Source organism: Colossoma macropomum, unplaced genomic scaffold (assembly GCF_904425465.1).
Source record: "Colossoma macropomum unplaced genomic scaffold, Colossoma_macropomum, whole genome shotgun sequence".
Taxonomy (NCBI): domain Eukaryota; kingdom Metazoa; phylum Chordata; class Actinopteri; order Characiformes; family Serrasalmidae; genus Colossoma; species Colossoma macropomum.
Genome location: NW_023494810.1, coordinates 32,128,459 through 32,148,334, shown reverse-complemented (window position 1 = coordinate 32,148,334; position 19,876 = coordinate 32,128,459). Strand labels below are relative to the sequence as shown.

At 40.3% G+C, this 19,876-nt stretch overlaps 1 long non-coding RNA gene across 2 annotated transcripts; it reads right to left on the bottom strand.

Annotated features, from left to right (window-relative positions):
- Positions 1–1,673: 1,673 nt before the first annotated feature.
- Positions 1,674–11,264, bottom strand: LOC118799651. Of its 2 annotated transcripts, none has more exons than XR_005006128.1 (4): positions 11,065–11,264; positions 3,057–3,256; positions 2,157–2,257; positions 1,674–2,073 (listed from the first exon to the last, which is right to left on the bottom strand). It is a non-coding gene; the product is annotated as an uncharacterized LOC118799651 (long non-coding RNA). The 2 variants fall into 2 exon arrangements; XR_005006129.1 differs by having other exon boundaries at positions 2,161–2,257.
- Between the last annotated feature and the right edge of the window lie 8,612 nt (positions 11,265–19,876).

Sequence of the window (19,876 nt, the reverse complement as noted above, 5' to 3'; positions counted from 1 at the left end):
CACGGGGAGAACAGGCAAACTCCACACAGAAATGACTGTGGTCACCCGGCTGGGAATCAAACCCAGGCCATTCTTGCTGAGGCAACAGCACTGCGCCACCATGCCAACCCTATATATATATATATATATGTATATATATATATATATATATATATATATATATATATATATATATATATATTTATAAAAATTTAAAGATATATAAAAAAGGAATGACATTCCACTCAGATATGACCTTTATTTTGTATACTGTAGATGTTATATTTTTAAAATGTGCCTCCAGTGTATATCAACTAACGCAATAAAGCAGAGAAATACAAAAAAGGAAAAAAACAAAATGCCAGCACTGAAGGAACACATACTGTCCTAACATTTTTGAAGTTTGTACAAGCTAGCCAACATTTTTTTCAGCTTGGAGCTTGTTTCATTAGTTTCCTTTAAGCACCATCAGTTTGTGAGATTTTCCAAAATGAAAGTCTCACTGACGACACATGACAGTCGCAAAATTGACACAGAAAGGTGCACAAAGGTGCAAAAAGGTCCACAGTTCGACATTGTTTCACCATTTTCCTCTAAACACTATTGTGGCGTTTCAGTTATGTCCAGCAGATGGTGAAATTTTCCATAATAAAAGTCTCATGAAGTCAGTGACTGGCAGTCGCAAAATTGACACAAAAAGGTGCACAAGCCCTGAAAATGGGAGAGCTTCAAGGCTGATGGTCCTAATTCTTTCTCTCAGGCTGATTTCATGAGTCCTCATTCTCAGCTAAGGGCAAAGTCTGACTTTCTGACCATCCGTCTGGCTTAGACAAACAGACGGTACAGGTAATGCATGTGATGTGAGTTTGTATGAAATGATTTGTTGCGTTTAGTTTGTTGTGAAAAGCAGTTGTTGGGCAAAAAAAACAAAAAAATAACCAAAAGAAAAGTTACTCTCTCTCCACACTGGACACAAAGTTCACACTTATTCATCTAGGCATTTAACCGAGCCTTCAGTTCAAGTCCCTATTAATTAAATAAATACACTTTAAAATGACAAAAAAGCTAAATATGACGTTCTTCTCAGATATGACATTTATTTTGTATTGTGTAGATGTTGTGGTTTTACTATAGAATAAGACCACTCTTATAAAACACGTATGAATGGTTTAAGATTAGTGTGTTAATGGCTATTAGTTTTACTATTGTTTATTAAATCAATACAGTCATAACAATTTATGGAAAAATACCAGATGTTTAAAATATCACAAGTGTCCAGTGTAGGGTTCTCCTTTAGCAGCTGTAGCCAGTCAGCAGCCTGTCTATGGTGTCCACTCTCTCACACACACACACACACACACACACACAGACACACACTAACAGCAGGCCATGTAGGAGGAGAACAGAGTGAAGGACACAGCACCTCCACACTTTTACTCCCCGCAGGTTCACCCAACACCACATGTGTAATATAAATATGTATGGGGTGAACAGAGTGAAGCACTGAAAATGGGTTATTTTATATGTTCTTCACAGAAAATGAGGAAAGGCCAAGAATCTGAGGCTGAAATAATAATAAATCGCTTTTATTTATTTTATTTATTTTTTCTTTTGGTAAACATTAGACAGACCTGAACACCACACAAGGGTTAAATAAGTACCAAAATACAAATAAGCGAAATGTATTTGTAAATGAATAGTACAGAAATAAAGTAACACAACGAGCCAAGGCAAAATCCAGTAGTGAGGAGCTCTGTCATCGTGAAACAGACTGGGTTGTGATTTTTTGCCAGATTCATCTTTGGAATATCCTAGAACCTCGTTATCTGTCACACTGAGGACCCATTTCTTGGAACCTGACAGTTGCATAGTTTTTTGGAGATGACTTAGGTTGATTCACAATATATACACATAATATAAACTCTTCCCTCCCCTTAATACTGATTATCTGTAGCTGTCAGTACGATGGGATGAATTTATCACGTGAGACGGTCATCCTGCGGCCAGTAGGAAGCGATCCCAAGACCTCATCACTCACAGATACACCAAGCTCCATCCCAGTAGCCAGTTGAGTGTCCTGAAACTCCAGCTTCCCTACAAAGTATTTGATCACTTCAGATTAAAACTGAAAGGTGTTAATTGCTGGAACTAATTGAATGGTATAATTTTTTACTCACCTACCTTTAATCTCCGCATCAGAGCTTTGGTGCATTAGCCACTACTGGTCATACATACCACATAAAGCAACGCATAAAGCAGCACAACAATGTGTGCAAATCTATTGAAATGGAAAAGAAGAGAAAGATGTAAGACATAAGAATTTAGAGATGCATTTACAGCTATATTCACTTCAGCTGGTTTCCAGTTGGAGGTGTTTCTAAATGCAAATGAGTCATTCTCCATTTGGAGTGGAAACCATGTCACAAAGGTTGGGCTTAGAAAGATGCTGAAAATGTGAGGCACAGCTCCAAAAGTCAATATGTACATTTACACAGTTGACCTAAGATTAAATAACACTTTTCCCTTATGATTCCTCTGAACCCACAACAAACATAACTGGCTTGTGCAGCTGTGGGACCGCAGGAGGTGTGGCGATGCAGAATGGCAATGCGTGGCGGCTCTTGGGAGGCGTCACACTCACAGTAGAGAGAGACTTACTGTGTAAATAACTTGTTTTTGTTGTACATGTGTTATTTGTGCTGGGCCGTGGTTAGAAGTGACCTGCCTGCTATCTCAGCTGTTTCAGCGGCGCTGAGCAGCGGTTCCATCCTTGCTGCATGTTCAATAAAAGAGCATTCACCTTTAAAGCACGCTTCCCAGGTCTTCACTGACACCACATTATGTACATTTTAATAATCCTGTCCTGAGGCTTGATTGCTATGTCATGGCCCACCCACTCTAAATCTGCGTCTCGCCTCAGCTGCCCCAGTCAAAATGTCACGGACAGCGACAAAATTTATTCCTGCCTGAAGTCCAGACTTTTGCACATTGCCTGGATTCTCTATACAAAAGACATTCTTGTGTCCAGTGGCGATGATAACGAGTGTATTGTTAATTGAGTGTAAAAAGTCACTGACCTCTGAACAGAAATGTGAGCACAGCTGATCTGCACCTTCACATGAGCTGTCACATGGTGGACACGGTGAACATGACGGCTGTGGCTGTTCAGAGACGGGCACTGGAATCCACTCCTCTTTGTTTTTGTCTTCGCTGTTCATGATGATGAGGTGACTGAAGGAGGCTGATGAAGTTTTTAAAAGATTCCGGTTGCGTCAAGCTTTTGAAATAAAAGAGAAAAAAGACAATTTTATTATCACTGTCATTTGTTGTCACCTAGTGGTCAGTGACAGGCCCATTTATGTTGCCATTGCAGAAATGCAGAAATTCCAAAAACGGCTCAGGAGACCAGAAGTTCCTCAACGACTACAAAGCTTTTACATCATAAAATGTTTCCCAAAGGCAGAAAAAATAAAAAGGTACCCATATGAAGATTTGGACACTATGATGGCGTTTTAGGGCCACTGTTAATAAAAATAGTACATTTACATTTACATTTACAGCCTTTAGCAGACGCTCTTATCCAGAGCGACTTACAAAAAGTGCTTTGTCTATCCAGAGAAAGAATCTTTGCTAGTTACCAATAGGTTAGAGAGAAAACCAGTCCTAAGCTCAGATACTGCTAGGATCTGAAAGTCATTGACACCTAGTGAAAAAGGAACACTTTAGTAGACTTTAGTAGACTTAGAGAATAAAGTTGTAACATTTCGAGAATAAAGTCACAGAATTACGACATTAAAGTGGAATTAATACCAGGAAAGGTTGCAATATTGTTGCCAAAGGCTTTGCGAAGTGAAGGCGGCACCTCCTCGTGTTAAATGAGGGGCGGTGAGTTGGTGGAGTTCTACTTTCATATCGATTCACCCATAAAGAAACACTCAGTCTCCCTGTCTCTCCTGCACATCAGCACCAGCCTGTTATTAGTGTAAGAACCGGCTGAAACGGCTGAGCAGGAAATTGTGTTTATCTAGAATAAAGAGCCAGACGGACTCGGAGGAAACTGTCTGTCTGTGTTGTTGAAGGAGAATCTCAGGCAGGGTCGTCTACACGGCTATCGGGGGGCTACATCTCCCCCCATTCAAAGAGGGCATGAAGTTTCACAGACAGTGAGAATGATGATCAAAATGATCCACAGAGAGACAGGAGTGAGTGGAGCTCCGGCGCCAGTAAAGCAACCGAGACCCCAACGCGTTATGGCAGCCCCCTACAGTTAGCCCCCCTACAGTTAGCCCCCTTTATCCTCCAAATATTAGGACTTTTTTCTCGAAGTCTAGTATTTTTATTTGTATTAACAGTGGCCCTAAAACGCCGTCATTGGACACACATTAATTCTAATGACACATATTATTAATGAGATCTAATTAATCCAATGTGCTGCTAGATTAAACATAAACACTCCTGTCTTTCTCTTTTTAATCTCTCCTTCAAATAACTAATTTAGCAGTTCTTGTCAGCTGCATGAAAGCAGATCTTACCTGAAGTTCTCACCTTTGTGTCGTTCAGAAAAAGAACTTCCTACTTTTAGCTGAATGTCTGGAGTTAAATATGCAAATCTGGACTTCTCCCACTTTAACACAGGACCTCTGGGAGGAGTTCAGTGCTCTCTGCTGTAATGCAGACTCTATCAGACAGTTATCAGACCCTGTATTCAGTTTAGTGTGTTGTTTGGTGAGTTCTTTGGAAAGATTCACAGAATTATGAGACATTTCTGTATTCAGGCTGACAGATCAGTTTCCCAGGCTATATCATCAGCATCAGACTATATTCAAGATAAATTACAGGAACTTCAAATTACAGTAGAACTGAAGGGATTTGTAAGGATGGTGAACAGTTTGGAGAGCATAACAAGTCTCTACTGCTCTATGAACTATTTAGTCCAAGAGTTCTACACTGTTAGTAATGAAGGTTCTGTTCAGGTACATTTTTCATTCATCAAGGTACAAACAATGTAAATGCTTTCTTGGGAAATTCTTTGCTACCTGAAATGAATGAAAGTGAAAGTAGAGCTTCTCATGCCAGAGCAGCTCACTTCCGGTGGCGTGCTTTGGCAGCCAAAAGCCCGGGGGCACGGGAGTGATGCACATCTGTGGTGAGCTAAAGTAGGCTAGGGGAAACTGTTAGTAATAAAGGTTCTGTGCTGGAACATTTTTCCTTCATCAAGGTACAAACTGTGTAAATGTTCCCCTTAAAGGTACAACAGTGGTTTTAAGGTCTGATTGTGAACCTTAAATAAGTTTTTCCAGGTGAAAAGTTCGTATTTGTACCTTTTCATAACCGAATGTTTTAAACAGAACAGTAAAATAAAAGCCTGGAGATGAGACGGGGTGTGTGGAGTCAGTACAGCTTAGAACATATCATTTCAGTGGATTATGGTTCAGTTATGTTCCCTGACTAAAGGTACTGAGATGTACCCTTGAGGGTCCCACCCCAGAGACAAGAGTGACCGTTTAGCACCTATTTTTCTGACAGTGTACAGTCCCACCTCACTAATCCTCACTCATCCTCATATCTTGTTAAAAATGACAGCTATGAAAACTATGAACTGGCGCCTGGCCTGGGTCTCCGGGGCTGTAGGCCCAAATATTTCTTATCTAGCCCTGATCCCACTTCTCAGAAGAGAGAGACTGGACAGAGTGAAAGGAAGAGGAAGAGAAAGAGAAAGGAAGAGAGAGAGAAAGAGAGAGCATGATGAGACAGCAAGGGAGAAAATGCACAAGTGTCTGGAATTTCTGTTCTGTTTTCTTAGAAAAGTTTTACCACTTCAAGTTCATTGAACACCAAACAGTAAATGTGTGTTACATTCTGTTAAATCATTATTTGAGGTTAATAACATCCAAATTTTAAAGCCACAGAGTTTCTTACTGTATTGAATCCGAATCATTTTTACACCGTACATAAAAAAAAAACCACTCATTTGAAATCCAGCCCACCATAGGCTGATGTTACAGGCTACGTGAAAAAAAATGTTTACCCAATATTTTGTAGTGTCTGCTTTGCTTTAGCATGATTGTTTATATTTAAAATATTGTTTCTTTTTGGTTTTAGGCAAGAGGAGTTTTACTCAGTGATGATTTAGCTTTTAAAATATATAAAAACTACAAATGTAATGTTTCTCTGTTAGCAGAGAGGAGGCGTATACAAGACATCTCCCGAAACAATCCTACACTGACCTGGGCTGAGTCTCGGATCTTTACGTGCCCAGACAACAGTCCTGCTGATCCTGCTGACAGTATTTTTGCTAGACATCCTCTTTATCATCATCATTATCTAAGCCGCTTATCCTCCTGGGTCACAGGGGATGCCGGAGCCTATCCCAGTATTCAGAGGGTAGAAGGCAGGAAACACCCTGGAGACAGACACACACATTCACACTCACACCCAGGGGCAACTGTAGTATCTCCAATTGGTCTTTGGACTGTTGGGGGGGGGGCCCATTCAGACATGGGGAGAACATGCAGACTACACACAGAGGGGACCCTGGCCGCCCACCCGGGGACTGGAACCCAGGTGCTTCTTGCTGTGAGGCTTACTTATCTTCATTTAATTTATATAGTGACTTTCTCATGCTCAAGGATTACAGCCGGCCCAGGCAGCCACGTAGCTGTGATGTAGCAATGCTTAGGCAGCCGGCCAGAGAGGCCTCGTAGCTGCAGTCTAGTGCTGCTTATGCAGTCGAATGCTACTGTCCACGCAGCCCCACAGCTGCAGTGCAGCAACAACCAAGCAGCCAGCCCAGGCTGTGATGTCACGTCGATCAGCTCCCCAGTCCAGAGAGCCTCGTAGCTGCGATACAGCATCACTCAAGCGGCCGGTCCAGGCTGCATCATAGCTGTGATGTAGCGTCACTGAAACAGCCAGCCCAAAAATCCTCTGAGCCACAGCTGGAAAATCACTCTCAGCCACTGTCTCGGTGGCTATGATGGCAAACTCCTCAGCCAGCAGGGAAACATCAAAACATACACACAAACAACACAAAACAAACGAAAAAAACATGTAAAGCAGCAGCCATATTAAATACGTTTTGTAAAGCAGCAGCCATATTGAGCCAGCGCACTCACAGCGGAGCAGGAACAGGGTGCTCTGTATTGAGTGTTTATTAGACACACACAATCGTGAGAGTGAGTGTAAATAATGGTTTATGCCACAGGTGGGTACAGTAGTCTAAACCTATACTCAAGTAAAAGTATTAACACTTGAATAAAATAATCACTCAAGTAAAAGTGAAAGTATCTTCCCGAAAAACAAAGTACAAAAGTTTTAAGTCAAAATGCGACTTAAGAACTGAGTGACTTATAGAACTGCAGGGCAAATGCAGCATCTTTCAGCACAGGAATGAGCTTTTCTACACGGTGTTGTTCTTCTTTGGGATTCTTTTGGTCTAAAATAAAGTGCTGAAGCTCCAAAGGAAGAGGTGAGACCAATCACAGAAGAGATGTTTTCACCAACAAGACAGAATGAAATTAAACACAAAAAGGAATGAGTAACTAAATACCAACAGCTGAAATAGTTGTCTAAATGTAAATAATTACTACGCCTCTCTGGTTTGGGCTAGACCTGCATGCATTAGAATTAAATTTTTTTTTTTGGGCACACGCCAAGAACAGTTTTTTGAACCAACCAGGTAGTTTTTGTTAGTAAAAGCACGGACAGGAATTTTCTTTATGTATTTGTACCTCCCACAATATGCGCTGGCTCACCACTGTTGCTTTCTTGGGAAATTCTTTGCTACCTGAAATGAATGAAAGTGAAAGTAGAGCTTCTCATGCCAGAGCAGCTCACTTCCGGTGGCGTGCTTTGGCAGCCAAAAGCCCGGGGGCACGGGAGTGGTGCACATCTGTGGTGAGCTAAAGTAGGCTAGGGGAAACTGTTAGTAATAAAGGTTCTGTGCCGGAACATTTTTCCTTCATCAAGGTACAAACAATGTAAATGTTCCCTCAAAGGTACAACAGTGGTTTTAAGGTCTGATTGTGAACCTTAAATAAGTTTTTCCAGGTGAAAAGTTTGTATTTGTACCTTTTCATAACCAAATGTTTTAAAACAGAACAGTAAAATAAAAGCCTGGAGACGAGACGGGGTGTGTGGAGTCAGTACAGCTTAGAACATATCATTTCAGTGGATTATGGTTCAGTTATGTTCCCTGACTAAAGGTACTGAGATGTACCCTTGAGGGTCCCACCCCAGAGACAAGAGGGGTCCTGCCCCAGTCACAGTTTAGTACCTTTATTTCTGAGAGTGTGGGATGCCGGTTTCATATCCAGTAGGGTTTCGATTTGCTAACCATTCACATTAATGAGGAGCCTGATCTCAAAATAAAAAAGACCAAAAATGTGAAGTAACGAGTTTGGTTTAAAATTGCAAGTAAAAGTAAAAAGTATTTCCAAATTCCTCAAGTACAGATACTGAAAAATCGTACTTAAGTATGGTAACTACATTACTGCCCTTCAGCCGGGATGTTCTCATAAGTCTGTCACAGCTTAAAGTGGTGTATTATGAAGAAATGACACGAGCTGTCTGCTTTTATTCAGAGATAAAGGGAAGTGACCAGTGCGTTCTCGCTGCCCTGTAGTAGAAAATGAGAATGTGAGCACCACTTCAGTAGAATCTAAGGGTAGATGCACCTGTGGAACAGAGGAGAGTGGGGTGACCTAATCCAAAGGATTACTACATTAATAGAACGTAATATGATTACTTTCAGTTATGATTGGATTACTTTGCCTTTGCCAAGTTGTATAATTAAATAAAGAAGAGAGAATTTAAACAAGACTTTTCCTAACGGAAATCGCTGTTGACCAGTGTTTGTTTTGTTTTGAACATCTTTTTGCTCGTTTACACTGGTGACCAGCACATGCTGGCTTTTGTTGGTGATGCTGGTGTCCCACGAAAACATCTTCGAAATCCAACAAACGCTGGTCAACCAGACAAGACAATGGTGCAGAACCTGCTTCACCAGCCCAGACCACCTTGCCGACAACTAAACAAGCGTTCCTACACTCTTAAAAAGGATGAACACTCAAAGAACCACTTGAGTGCATGTTTTGAATTGTTCTTTGTATCATGAAATGGTGAATATGGTCCTATATAGTAAGGGTTCTCTATAGCACAAAAAAGGGTTCTTCTATTGTTACAAGCTTCACATTGTAACAATAGCAAAACCCTTTTTGGTGCTGTAGCGAACGGTCATCTTTTCTAAAGAACCCTTGAAGAACCATCCTTTTTAAGAGTGTAGGAAGTATTCAGTGATGTCATTTAAACTTGATCTATTGTTGCCTGTTTTGCTTTGTCTCCGTGTTTCTGTTTCTTCAAGGCTGAAGTTTTCTGGTTTGTTCGACGGCCTTATGATATTTGTCCACGCACTTCAAAAGAGTGCAGGTTTCTGGCTACAGAAAAAGAAAAAGAGAAAGAATAACTTTTTGGCTTGAATCTGAGTTTGTTGTGCTGGTCTGTCACGTTATAGTCTCTCGACTGAAGACTGCGGTTATTTTCTCCCCACAGTGTGGAGGTTTAACAACCAGCAAGACAACGGTGGTCAACCTGCTGTCCCAGCAAAGACCATGATGGTCAACCAGCCTTCCTAGCAAAGACCATGCTGTTTCACCAACAGGGTTTTGCTGGTAAACCGACATTGCCACCAGCATTACCAGCTAAACCAGCTCCAGACCAGCAGTAAGCAGCATAAGCCACCATAGATGCTCCCCAAGCTCTTGGAAATGCACAGATTTCATGAGTGATTCTAAAAGGGAAATGGAAAAGTTTAGAGTTTAAATTCTAAAAGCTCTGAGAGGAAAACAGGGAAACACATAATCATTGTAGATTGATTCATTTTCAATTGAGTTCAACAACTATGCAAATGCATTAGAGCTGAAATCAATACTGCTCTCTGGGTGTCTTATCTGATAAAAACCTGTTGCTTAGCCAGACGATCATTCTGGTAGAAAACGTTTTTTTCTTTTGAGACCAATCAACAATAATTTTTAAACAGAGGCCATTCGTTGTTCATGATTTGTAATTTGTAGACGCTCCCTAATCTCTCAGCGGCTTCAGCCATCCAGACTGAAAAGGCTTTCATATCACTGAGAACCAAGGAAGAGCTGATTGTCTTTGTTACTAATAAGGATCGTTTACCCACAGACCGCCCTCATCACTCGAACAGAGGACAATGAAAGACATCATACTGAGCCATCAGCATCACCTCTTAAGACACGTCGGAAGACACACTGATGATAATAAAGCAAGTTGAGGCATGTCTTAAGAAATGAAGACAGGATTTTAAGGCACGTCACGGTCTTGGTCATATTAATCTCCCAAGATATCTGACGATGTAGAATGCATGTTGTTTTTTAATAGTGTTGCCGCACAATTTTAAAAATTAAATTCATTGCTTTCAAAACTTTTTAGAGTAATTAACCCTTAATGAAAACAGACCATTACTAATTTTTACAGTTGGCATTTTACAGTCATTTCATTGTTCAATGAAGTTTTTATCTGTCACTTTATCAACTTTCATTGTCATAATAAAGTAGAAAATACACATATATTACAGTAATTAAACCTTAAGAAAAATTATTTTTATATTTAGTTTTTATACTTAGTTTTTGTTACTTTGTTAATCTTCATTTTATAATTTATGGCTGTAATACTACAGCAACAACTGCCTAATTAAAAAAAAAAACACTTTCAGTAAAAGTATTTTTATCTAAGTTGACTGGCAAAACTGTGATAATATTAACAGTGATAATAAAATAGATAAAAATGGTATTAAAAAAGCATCAGACTCGACAGTATAGCCCAATAATACAGTTATTAGTGTTATTATAACATCATATATAGATAATGATCATTTACCCACATTAATAGACTCATCATTCAAAAACTGCGGGCGCTGGAAATCAAGCTGCTCACCAGGCTCTTTTCACATTTCAAGACTGATGGTGTTAGTATTCAAATCTGTCTAGTTAACAGGTGTGATTTACAGGCTTTCACCTGTAAAATGTCCTGTCACAACAAACGAGTACAGAGGAGTTTACTTACAGGTCGGTCAGCTGCTGTAGAATCAGGCTGTGTGTGAATCCAGGATAAACGGTGGGTTTAAATCTGTTGGGGAAAGTTCTGAACCGCTGCAGGTCTCACTACTGTTACCATACAAGAAAGACTTACTGAAACGTCCATAGACTGACCGACTGAAACTGCTCAAACTGCTGTAGGGAGTACTTGTCTGAGGAGTGGTGTGTGTGTGTTGGGGTGGGGGGGGGTGGGGGGTGGGGGGGGGGTTGGGTGTTTATTTCCTGAGGGCGGTCTTTCCTGGCAGCATGACTTGCTCTTGTTTAGTGTTTAACCGCAGAGCCCCACTCTCAGACATGGCGGTGTAGAGGCATACTAATCTCTGTAAGTTACACTTTATTACATAAGATTTAATTCTGCTTCCACAGAAAACGGGAATCATTTGTCCCGCTCGCGCAGTTCCGCCAAGGGGAACTGACATCCGATATCTGGCACAGTCTAGTCATGGTCATCAGGCTCACTGTGAAGTGACCTTTATAAAACGCCAATTATTCCCAGTGAACACAAAGCAAGAATTAAACCACAGAGCGGTCATTTTTGTTGTTTTCCTGGGCAGCTGTGGCCGTCACTCTGAAGCTACGCCACCTCTGTATCTGCATGTTGCAGCTCTTCATTCATTTGAACTGTTTTACTGTTATCATTTTATATTGTTTATATACATGATTTAGTGATAGTTCTACTTTATTTAGGCTGTCCATTAACTCACGGGATTTCTCTCCATGCATGCTTTGTCCCGCTCCGGCCTGCGGTGGGCTGGTTACCCGCCCACTCCCACACGCAACAGCGAAAATTAGTCCCGCACCGCAAGATATTGAAGTGCAGATCTGACATCAGTTAATCTAGAGATGTTTTTGTAAGTATTTTATTTTACTTTATTTTCATTGTCAGATTTGAGGTCTGCAGTGATTTCCTGAAGATTTCTGAATCAGGCGTTCAACTCTGGATTTCCACACCACCAGATTCTACAGCAGGAGACTGTTCTGATCTGATCTGGCAGTGCAATCTTTATTCTTGTAAAATTTCACAGTTTAACTACAAATCAAACCTTTGATAACCTTAACCTGGCAGGTTTGAATGCTGAAGTGAAAAGAGAGTCTTATGAGGGGTGAAATTAATTTTGTTTGATTTCGTTCTTCATTAGCTTTTATTATTTAAACTCTCCCTCGCTTTCTCCTTGATCGATAACCTCCATCTGGTCAGTAATTTTGAGGTACTGTGCATCACCACCTACAATTACAAACTTAAAACACATTAGCAAAGACAGTCAATCTGGCCGTTTCAGATCTCTTCAATCAAAAACATTTAACAATATGATCAGTCTGCAAACGCAAACATGGGTACAAAATGTATGTAAACACACCTTTGAGAGGTGAGGCACGGTTCCTTGGGGATGCCTATAAAACAACAAGCTGATATAAAAAATCTCAAAACAAAGCACAGCTGCATAAAATGTAAATGATGCTATGCATTGTTAGAAATGAACCTCTTAGCTCAGTACCACAGTTTTGCTTTTTGACACAATCACTAGTTAATGAATGAATATCTGAATCAGGTACAGTGGATATAAAAAGTCTACACACCCCTGTTAAAATGCCAGGTTTTTGTCATGTAAAAAAATCAGACCAGGGTGAATCATTTCAGATTTATTTCCACCTTTAATGATCTGTACAATTCCATTGAAAAGCAAACTGAAATCATTTAGAGGGGAAAAATAAAATAACAGAACTAAAATAATGTGGTTGCATAAATATGCACACCCTTAAACTAATACTTCGTTGAGGCACACTTTGACTTTATGACAGGGCTCAGTCTTTTTGGGTAGGAGTCTATCAGCATGGCACATTGTGACTTGGCGATCTTTGCCCACTCTTCCTTGGAGAAGCGCTCCAAATCTGTCCGACAGCGAGGGCATCTCCTGTATACAGCCCTCTTCAGGTCTACTTACAGATTTCCAATGGGAGTCAGGTCTGGGCTCCGGCTGGGCCATTTCAAAACTTTGGTCTTCTTCTGGCGAAGCCATTCTTCTCTTCTCATTCTCCATTGTTTTGCTGAAAGGTGAAATCCGTCTTCATCCTTAGCTTTTTAGCAGAGGTCTGAAGGTTTTGTGCCAAATTGACTGATATCTGGAACTGTTCATAATTCCCTCCACCTTGACTAAAGCCCCAGTTCCAGCTGCAGAAAAACAGCCCCAAAGCGTAAGGCAGCCTCCACCATGCTTCACTGTGGGTTTGGTGTTCTTTTGGTGATGCACAGTGTTGGCTTTACGCCAAATATGCCTTTTGGAATTATGGCCATCAGACCATAACACATTTTCCCACATACTTTTGGCAGACTTGATGTAGGATTTGGCAAAACATAGCCAGGCTTGGATGTTTTTCTTTGTTAGAAAAGGCTTTCGTCTCGCCACCCGACCCCACAGCCCAGACATATGAAGAATACGGGAGATTGGTGTCACATGCACTGCACAACCAGTACTTGCCAGAAAGTCCTGCAGCTCCTTTAATGATGCTGAAGGCCTCTTGGCAGCTTCCCAGACCAATTTTCATTGTGTCTTTCCATCAATTTTTGACGGGTGTCCAGTTCATGGTAAAGTCACTGTTGTGCCAAATTTAATCCACTTCTTGATGTCCGTCTTCACTGAGTTCCATGGTGGATCTAATGCCTTGGAAGTTTTTTTGTACCCTTCTCCTGACTGATACCTTTCAACAATCAGATCCCTTTGATGTGTTGCAAGCTCTTTATGGACCACGGCTTTTGCTGTAAAATGCAACTAAGAAAAGATGAGGAAAATCCTACTAGAACAGCTGAACTTTATATGGGGTTAATCAGAACCACTTTAAATGATGGCAGCTGTGTACTGACTACTATTTAACACGAGTTTAAATGTGATTGGCTAATTTTGAACACAACTACATCCCCAATTATAAGAGGGTGTTCACACTTACGCAACCACATTATTTTAGTTTTGTTATTTCCTCCTTTAAATGATTTCAGTTTGTTTTTCAGTGGAATTCTACAAATTATGGGTCACATTGAAGGTGGAAATAAAAATATGATTTTTTTACAAGATGAAAAACTGGCATTTTAACAGGGGTGTGTAGACTTTTTATACCCACTGTATATGTGTAACATCAAGGAACAGACTTGAAAGTGGATCCAAGCGTGTGCTGACCTTCCTACAGCCAGAGAGTCATACAAACAGTCTGAGGCGACTAAAACAAAGACAAAATCCAAAAATAAAAATAAAAAAACTGTAGAGTATTATGAAAAAAACATGAAAAACACCACAACAATAAGTAACAAGGCTTAAAAGTTCAAGGTATGATCTGGCAAGACTTCACAAAGACCTTAGCCAAAATGCAAGCTATGAGACAGTAATGAGAAAACAAGCTTCAGGTGATGGTCAGCCGTTAAAACTCAGTAGAGAGTGACCTCTGCAGGGAAGGATGGGAATCTCAAGCTAAGAACATGACAATATGATTAAACAAATCTGAAACAGGAGAACCTGCTTTACATTCTGTCACCTGCTAAAAAGATTATTAACCCACAATGTGTCAAAAAGCATCACTGCAGTTTTGTACTTGTTCTCAAGCCCAGAAACAGGTCTGGTATTCAGAATGTCTAAAATTTTAACAGAAAACTGTGATGATTTTGTGAAGCTTTGCAAGTTAAGGAAATAAGATACACCTATAAATCAAATAATGTACTAATTTTATTGAAATAATTTGTAGTTTATTTCTTAGATCTTTGACAGGGATAAATAACACAAAAGTGCTGATGCATGAAATTCTTCTATTCTGGTCTAATTGGACCTCAGTGCTGCCTTTGATACCGTTGATTACAAGGTTCTAATTCACTATCCTGGATGCTGGGTCGGCCTCTCAGGCACAGTTTTAGAATGGTTTAAATCATATTTAGTTAATAGGCAGTTCATAGTTTCACTTGAAAATCATGCATCAAAAAATATAGCACTTCTTGTGGAGTCCCACAAGGTTCAGTTTTAAGGCCTTTGCTTTTCTCTTTTGTACATCTCTTTGCCCTCCAGGATTTTCTCCAGTCTTTAGAAAACACGATATCATTTTTCATGGCTATGCTGACGACACACAATTATATATTTCGATTCCTTCTGATAATCAAGGCTCTGTAGACAGACTAACCAGCTGTATGTCAGATATTTCTCAGTGGATGTCACAACATTTCCTACAGGGAAGAGAAAGCTGCTATATGAGAAACTTGGTTCTGTTTTATGAGAAAGCTACTTTCTGAGAAACTTGGTTCTTCAGCTTCCTATACCAAACCTGAAGTAGGAAACCTGGTGTGATTTTAGACTCTGAGCTCTGATTTATCCCTCATGTAAACACGGTCACTAAAGTAGCTTTTTTCTATAATTTGAGAAATATCGCTAAAGTTCGGCCTTTTCTATCTCTGAGTGACGCAGAGAAACTCATTCATGCATTTGTTACAGCAGAGTTGATCACTGTAATGATCTTCTTACTGGACTTCCTAAGAAAACAATACATCCTTTACAACTCGTACAAAATGCATCAGAATGGATCCTAACAAAAACAAAACAGAGCTGTACTGGCTAATCAGGATAAAAGTTACAATCTCCTGATGAAATTTGAGCCGCCACCAGGACACTGTAAAAGATTACTGTAAATTAACAGCCCGATTTCAACAGTGTTATCCTGTTACACACACAAAAAACGTCTCTTTACTGTAAAACAAATTGTGGCTGTATACTAACACCCTTTTTATGGTAGAATCATATTATCCTTAAAAGCTGCTATTTCCTATAAAACCAATGCATTGCAGGAGTTGCATGACATGAATCTAGCATGGCACTAGGTGGTGGCAATTCCTTGTGATTTTCATCCATCTTCATGTTTTTTATGCCATTTCTGTTGGCTTGTCAGTTTATACAAAGCTCATGTGGGACTAATTTATGTTATGCATACGAATATTCCCCCCCCCTATTTTCTTAATTTTTATTGTGTTTTATTTAGTTCTTGTTTTCACTGTGCATTGTAATCCTCATTATAAATAATTGCAGTATACGTTGTTGGGGAACACACATCAGGAATGTACTGCTCACAGGCATTTAGGCAACTAGTGCAGTGAGAGGGTCCTGTACAATCAAGTGCATTGTAAGAGCCATGTGTACAGCCATGTTTTAGAGCTGACGAAATGTGCATTGTTTGTGCTTTCAGGTGAGCTGAACTCTATTAACAATAAGAAATACGGATACCAAATGAATGTGTATGACACAAACAGCATTGTAGTAGCAAATATGAGTCACATGCTTGGGTTGTGAGTGAATACTGATGACCGTAGAAATCAGTATGGTCTAGCGGAGCTGTGAAAGTGTTGATGACCTGCTGAGCTTCACAATAGTAGCCTGCAGTATTTAAGAAAGACGGGGATGGTGCCAGTGAAATAAGAAACTCGTCGCGTTGAGGGAAGCCTTTTGTTAAAGTTTTGAACTATTTGAGTTGTATTTTACTTCGTTTGGATACAGAAAAAATCTAGTGCAGCGAGAGGGTCCTGTACAATCAAGTGCATTGTAAGAGCCATGCATACAGCCATGTTTCAGTGCTGACGAAATGTGCATTGTTTGGGCTTTCAGCTTGTGAAGATCGCAAGTAAACTCTTTTTTGCGTGTATGGAGGCTCCTCATTTCCCATCGCGTGTGTAACACTCATCCGTAACCTTTTGTAGGATACTACATTTGTTGTCCTTTTAGCATATTCAGCAGCTAGCCGTCAAATGCTAGCAGGACTGGATACTGTCTTAGCAGTGCATTTTCCCTTAAGCTTGCCTTTCTCACCTGTGCAACACTGGACAAAGTAGGTTTTTCTTTAACATTAATTTCTATTTATTAGTTAATATATCAGTTTCTGTAGACGAACATGTGAGTGTGAATTTGGAGAGAGAGAGGGAGCGTTTGATAACTTGCTAGCTAAATTAGCTAACAAACTGAATTACGTGGTGTCAGCGGTTTATTGAAATTCACATTACAGTTTTGTTAGAGAACAGGTCTCACGTACGCAGTGTTTGGCCTGAGTAACGTCACATCTTCTCTCTGCACAAAAACACTTTAATGTACTTTAGCTAGCTGGTGTCTGAAAGCATTTGCAGCACTATGGTTGATATGAGTTAGACGATTTGATTTAACTAGCTCTGAAAAGGGGGAAGTAAGGAATATGTTCAGTGGTGATGCTGGTACTTCAGTGAGGGATATATGTTGGTGTTCTGTCTAAACAATTAAACTGACACATGTTCTAGTCATTTGCTACTGCAGCTGATGTGGAGAGGATGGTCACCCTACCAGCAACTCCTTGGCTGCTACTGCTTGTTATGCTTACAAAAAAAACCCTGCATAATATGCAACAGTTTTGTATTTCAGCAAAAATGGCGCTATCCTTGCTGCCTGTGGGCAACTCTTCATTTGTGTTGTTTTCAGGTGTGAAAACAGGGAGCTGTACTGAATGCTAGATGGTCAGTCTTGAGGGACACATCAGCTGTGAGGGGCATAAAGCCAACTTTCTTGACCATGCTTGCTTCTCTATTTTCCACATTCTACAGCTTCAATCTTTAATATCAAAGAGAAGCCACATGCAACGTAATCAAATCATATGAACTAGCCAACATAGTGGCATCTCTACATTAGGGGCTGGCACCAGATGTCGCTGTGGAGCAGTGCACAATATAATAATTCATGATACATGATAATGAATAATTCAGTATAACAACTAATATATAGGACTCTTATTATGACAGCATTGGCATTTCTTTTGAACACAAGGTGAAGTATTTGCGAGTGCTGTGTATGGAGAGCAGGCTATAAGGATTATACACAATTATAACACAGCTAAATGCGAATGTGGCTGTTATCACTTAAGTTACGTTCACATTACAAGCCTCGTTGCTCAAATCCGATTTTTTGCTCAAATCCGATCTCTCTGACAGGATGCTTCACACTCGTTTAGCTAAGTGACTCAAATCTGTCATTAATGTGATGAACCGGCGTCCTGAAATGACCCTCATGAGCACATCCTACTCAGTAACGTCATGTGAATGAATCACGTGCATCATCAGCACAAACTAACGAGCAGAACGAGCTTCGCTGAGAAGATAATTAACTCTGATCAGCTCTCAGCTTCATTATTAGAGCGAGACGAAGGAGAAAAAGGTGAGGTGAGCTGCTTTTCCACCATTTACAGGCTTTAACTTCTGTTCAACGCTGCTGCCATGGTAACGCTGAATGATGGCGCAGGGGAGAAAAAGCACATGAATTCAGATCTGAGTGTCACATTAAGGTCACATGGCCATAAATCGGATACGTATCCGATCTAGGACCACATATGAAAGTGACTCAGGTCGGATTTGAAAGATCAGATTTGTGTGTCCACACAGCCCTGAAAACATCAGATCTGAGTCACTTTAGGGCAAAAAATCTGATTTGTGCCACTTCAACCTGGTAATGTGAATGCAGCCTAACCATCTATTTACACTCAACACACACAACAGGTTTATCACCAGTTCAGCATAATTGTCACCAACTGTGATATTCAATTCAGAAATAATGAGAGGGTTATAAGTCCAAAGGATAGAAGTTTGTTTTTCTTTTTTTTTTGCTTCACCCAGGTCCCCTCTTGGTGTCTATGTGATCTGGGTCACGGCGACAAAGATGTAAACCAAATGTCCCATGCGCTTCACCATCTGCTGACTCAGTCCACGCCCACATTTCCTCTGCGTTGCGTATTTTTGAGGAGAAAGGAGGGAGACTGGACACCAGTAGTGTTCATTAATGTAGTTCAGTTGCTGCAGTTTATTTTGTAATAGGCTTTTTACATTGCAGAACAATTCACTCAACCCATAGGAGATGCTATTGCATACAATGAAAATTAATAAGAATAAAAGAACCAATACATCCATCCTACACAAAACAATAGCTTTAGTGCATCATAGCCATGCTTGTTAGCGTAATGTAGGTCTCATCATGTCTCCAAAAGAACAAAACCCTCCTTGTATTTGTGTCACAATAAACTTCACAGTGTTTTCAAAGTATAATCTGAACCTGGACGACCTAGTAAAGTGATGACTTTAGCTAGATGCTGAACAAAACCTCTTACCTTCACGCAGCACAACACAAAACTTCTGCTTCCTGAGCAGCAAATTAAATAATAGCTTGGGGGATCGAAAACTATGACAGCGTTTTAGGGCCACTGTTAAAAAAATGAAAAATAGTAGACTTTGAGAATAAAGTCGTAATATTTTGGGAATAAAGTTGTAATATTTTGAGAATAAAGTCACAGAATTACGGCATTAAAGTGGCATTAATTCCAGAAGAAGTCACAGTATTGTAGCCAAAGGCTTTGCGAAGTAAAGGCAGCACCTCCTCGCGTTAAATGAGGGGCGGTGAGTTGGTGGAGTTCTACTTTCATATCGATTCACCCACAAAGAAACACTCAGTCTCCCTGTCTCTCCTGCACATCAGCACCAGATTGGTAAGGTATGAGAAAAGGCTGAGCATGAAACTGTGTTTATTTGGAATAAAGAACCAGACGGACTCGGAGGAAACTGTCTGTGTTGTTGAAGAAGAGCTTGCAGTGCTCGTCTACACGGCTATTAGTGTTTTACACTTCCGTGCCATTTCGAAGAGGGCATGTAGTTTGACAGGACACAATGAGAATGACAATCAAAATGATCGTTCCTGAAGAAGAGGAACTCCAGTGAGCTCAGCGTCATTTTCGTCGTCAGCACAGCAACCGAGGCCACC